Source organism: Schistocerca serialis, chromosome 7 (assembly GCF_023864345.2).
Source record: "Schistocerca serialis cubense isolate TAMUIC-IGC-003099 chromosome 7, iqSchSeri2.2, whole genome shotgun sequence".
NCBI lineage: Eukaryota > Metazoa > Arthropoda > Insecta > Orthoptera > Acrididae > Schistocerca > Schistocerca serialis.
Window position 1 is genome coordinate 94,526,906 of NC_064644.1, and position 5,211 is coordinate 94,532,116.

General features: G+C 38.0%; 1 pseudogene; it reads left to right on the forward strand.

Moving 5' to 3' along the window:
• Positions 1-3,973: 3,973 nt before the first annotated feature.
• LOC126413354 (5S ribosomal RNA) lies at positions 3,974-4,090 on the forward strand (annotated as a pseudogene).
• The last annotated feature ends 1,121 nt before the right edge of the window (positions 4,091-5,211 follow it).

Genomic DNA, 5,211 nt, shown 5'->3' on the forward strand with positions numbered 1-5,211 from the left:
TATACTATCTGGAATCTTTTCTGTTGTATCATTTTCTATCAGGACTGAGGTGTCGTCTGCGAACAAGACTGAACGAGCATCAATATTTAATGGTAAATCATTTATATACAGCAAGAACAGGTAAAGACCCAGTACTGAACCCTGTGCAATCCTTGGGAAATTATTATGACCTTATATGGAGCTATACAATGTACATAAAATGACAACATCAGTTGCATGGAAAATGCTTAAAAATTGATCAATAAATCAAATCAAAACAACCATATGCTAATGAAGAAGACGAAAGAAAAATGCATCTCAATGTCTGTGACATCCTATTTCCTGTAGTATGTGTCACACAATGATATAAATATGCAGATACATTCAATGATATATTTAAATACTACCTGCAAAATTATTATTATTATTATTATTATTATTGGGGGGGGGGGGGGGAGGGGGTGTCAATGAGAAAAAAGTTTCAGGCATGTTTGAAAGTATGTGTAAAATTTCTTGGAAGTTACCAAGTGCTCTCATTCTCAAATACAAGATGAATATAGTCTGGGTAATTCGTGTGCCATGAGTTACGGTGTGCAAAGACATACACATAGTTTCTGATGTCAATTCTTGTCTTCTTGTGTTAATGCTTTACCTTTAAATTGGTAATTAAGACAGAATTTTAAATTTTTAAATTGGTCAATAATTATATGACATACCTAAAGTCTAATTTTTGTGGCCGCTGGAAGCCATTAAATAGGCAAGATGCAACTGGGTCAAGTGCCATGCACCATTTTAGCAGTTTAGTAACATAGATAAAAATGGGCTTCATATCAAGGTTATTTTAAATCCTAGCTGAACTTGGGCTGATCACTAATAAGTGATAAGGTAGCTCAAAAAATTGTGTGTTTTCAGTGAGCATTAGTGAAGAAGAACCATATGTCACATACAAGAGAAATTGATTCAAGGTAATTTTAAATTTCAACCTGAGAATAGTTAGAGATGTCAGGCAAATTATCTGATGGAATTAAATGGCCACCCCGGTAAATTTTTAACATTAAATATACTTTTAACTGTAGTATTTACTGCATTGTAAATATGTGTGTGTGTGTGTGTGTGTGTGTGTGTGTGTGTGTGTGTGTGTGTGTGTGTCTGTACAAGGAAATAATGTATTTGAATTAACTATGCCACAAGAGAACTAACAGGAACATCTTATGATGCATGGACAGAAATAAATACTGATCAACAGTACAGAAACACACTGGTACTGAGAAGAGGGTGGGGAGACTGAATGGTCAAGGCTGCAAGTAAAGAAAGTGAGAGGCAATGTGAAATGCACATAGAATTTATTGCAATTTATTTAATTAAATCTTCTTATGAAGTAATTGCCTTTTTTTAAAAAAATAATGGTTTTGGCTTTAAGAAGATTCATATTTCAGATACTATCTCCTAATTATGGTGCCACAGCACCAGTGATGCACAGCCCTCACCTTTGTCAAATGTCCAGAAGCAGGCTACCTCTCAAAATGGTGGTATCGGATGTTGTTCACAGAGACTTCGGTGCTCTGCAACAGCCATCATCTACTCCCTCACGTTTCATCATAACACCAAAGAAAAGGTAAGTAATGAGACTGCTGTGGTACAAAATATGAGAGATAAAAAAATTAATGAGAAGCCATGTTTTCATTTAATGAGGTGATTGATTGCAGATGACGATAAAAGTGATTATCAAAGTATGTTGATTAGTACTATTTTGGTCTAAGTACTGGATGTTTCAAAATGAATATTGGATTTTAAGGCTTTGTAGTATTTGTTACATTCAATTTACAATTACAAATAATACATAAAATGAAAGAGCAAATCTATAATTTTTCCTACAAATGTTCGATGTGAGCACTATTCGTCACTTAGCAGAAGAGTAATGAAGACATGTTGAATGATTCACTTCCAGTGTTGTCTGTCTGGAGGCTTTTAAGGAAATGCTTCCAACTGTGTACTTATTGTTTGCAGCTGTTGCAAGCTCTAAAGCCTACAATGGTTTATATGCCAACTTTGCAAACAAAATGTTGCTGCATGATGATGAAGATTTTCTAGATTGTGTTGTCTTCAGTGATGAACTGACATTTCACTTAATTGGAAATGTGAACACACATAATATGTGCATTTGAGGGTCAGCAAATCCCCATAAGATGGGACAGTTGTAACAAGACTCCTCTAAAATGATGTTTCTTGTGGCATATCCTGGTAGAAAGTCGACGGGTCTTTCTTTTTGGAGATGCAACTGTAACTGGTGTTTCTTGTCTTGATGCTCTAGAACTATGGCTTTTTCTAAGGATTTGTCATCCATGCCACAAAAATGAAACATTAGCGGAACACATTTACATTTATAAACATTGGCTTGGAATGATCACTTCCTGCTTCCATTCATTCACTGAGCTTGCGTTCCATACTTTGTCATACAAACTCCTGGTGTGTTTCATACTTGATTAAATCCATTTTGCTTTTTTTCCCCAGAACATCATTGTTGACTACAGGAGTTGAATACACTGAAGATTTTAAACAACCTTAATGGAAAAAATCCACTGGATTCACATATGGCAGTTGGACAGGCCAATTTGTCTTGAACACTCCACCTGTTCAGAAACTGGTTATTGAGATACTGACAAACTATCCACATAAAGTGGGTGGAAGATTATCACGCATAAATCACATTCATTGGATGACATCTACAAGTATATCTTCAAGTAAATGAAGCAACGTATGTCTCAGAAACTGTTACATAAGTTTGCCCAGTAATATGGTTTAGAAATATGTGGGGGCCACTAAGATGATCATCAATGATTCCACCCCATATGTTGAGGCTGAACCTCTGTTGATGTCTGCCTTGTTGCATTTCATGAGGGTTTTCATAAGCCAGGACATGACTGGTATGATAATTGAAGATCTCATCATTTGAAAAGCCACCCTCATTAGTGAATAAGGTATGTGCTAAGAGCCACAGAAACATACAGGGTGTATGCGACCCGGGACAACCGGGAGATCCGGGAAAAACCCGGGAATCTTTTCATCTGGGAGAAAACCGGGAAAAACCCGGGAATTGTTTAGAATTCCGGGAATTTTTCTTTGTTTTAGTTTTCAGTTAAATTTTTGTGATTTTGACTGGTAAGAACCAATACTCTAACAAAGGACATTACTGCATCCCGCTACTGCAGAATAATGGTGCAGCAACAAAACATGAACGAGAGAAAAAAAAAAACGAAAATAAAAAAGTTACAAAGGAAATGAGCCGTATACAACAAAACAGTGCTCATACAAGCGTCTACCAACAGCAAAGTCTATCAAACGCTTTAGGAAGACTATGCAATGCTTTATAACAACAAATTGCCTCCGATAAGCGTGACGTGATAACTGTTTAAATTAGATTCGTTTGAGCAGTTGCAGGCGGTATCTTGCGCATTCGCAGTTGAGTCGCGTATGAGTAGTACCTTCTCCCGCTTCTGGTTACAGAAGAGTGGCTGGGCGCCACTTCTTAATATTGCCCCGATTCGAAAATATAGTAAATCTGGGACTGATGCACAGAGCGGTATGTGGGTCGTTGCGACGTGACCTGTGTTCACGTTCAGTGATTTTGTTGTTTCCTCTTCGTTTATTGCTCTCATGCTAAACAATAACAAAACGGATTTTTGTGGCAGTGAGCTATCAAATTAATTAAAATAGTTCACATAATTACGGAAGGCTAAAATATGTTTTTAGTTTCAGATTTTATTTCCACCTTTCTGACAGTCAAGCATTAATCGCCTGACAGAACAATGAAGTTATTTTTGCCGGTTTTTATTAATCTTTTCTGCTGAGACAGTCAATTTATTTGAAACGAAGTGTTTGATTTCACACTATTGGCTAGTTTCAACTTTTCGCTGCATTTCAAGTGCACGTATGGCATTATGCCATATTGAACCAAATATGAGATAATATAGTACTGGTACTTCAAGAACATTCGGGCAACGGCCTTGCCGCAGTGGATACACCGGTTCCCGTGCGATCACCGAAGTTAAGCGCTGTTGGACGTGGCCGGCACTTGGATGGGTGACCATCTGACCACCATGTGCTGTTGCCATTTTTCGGGGTGCACTCAGCCTCGTGATGCCAATTGAGGAGCTACTCGACCGAATAGCAGCGACTCCAGTCAAAGAAAACCATCATAACGACCGGGAGAGCGGTGTGCTGACCACACGCAACTCCTATCCGCATCCTCACCTGAGGATGACACGGCGGTCGGGTGGTCCCGATGGGCCACTTGTGGCCTGAAGACGGAGTGCTTACTCCAAGAAAATTTACATACGATTGTGCATTTGAAGCCGAATTATGCATTTTAGTATGGTTCATGAAATTCCGACATTTTTGAAGTATCCTCTTTTGTCTTGTTCCTTTTATGACACAATGTAAGATCTTTTAGCGTTTTACACGTACGAACATAAGGGCTTCCTGCGTCATCGTAGCTCCACAAGTGCGATGACGCCTATTATCTGGCGCTCTGTTGCAACTGCTGAACCGAACCTATGTCTAACAGGTCGCGCGAAAATATTGCGAATGGTGTTTTGAAAAGCGCTACATTCAAAGCAGATTTACTTATACGCAAGATGAACTATATGTGAGAATGTACGATGAATTTCTTAAATCACAAAGCGTTTCACTCTCATTAAAAGTCAACTCTTTCAGGACGACCATTTAGAAAAATTTAGAGTCCAGAAGATCAGACATTTACATCGTTATTAAAAATTTTACTGGTACATTTGTGTGATGCATCTTAAAGTGTAACACGCGCAAAAAAGATCAACATTATATGTGGAAACTTAGCTTCTCTTCCAGCTTATTAAGCTTCAAGACCAATATTATATGTGAGTGCCATGTATGTTTATTTAAACCATTAACTTTCGTTATTTGTGTGTTCACGATACTTAAGAGTGATATTGCTATTGGCTGATTACATCACGTGTCCTATGCTGTCATCAGCTGGCGAGATCACGCTTACAAAAGCGTATCGCAATCTCGATTTCAGTGCTTCGGGAAGTGCCATGCGGTGTTTGGTGGAATTCAAATTTATACCTTCGTAATACGAAAATATGCAGCGTACATGTTGCTGCACTTCAAAGGTGTTTTTTCCCCCTGAGATTCATTTTCGAAAGTGCTGGGAAATTCTACGTCGGTATATAAAACAATAAACATTCAAAGGATTGA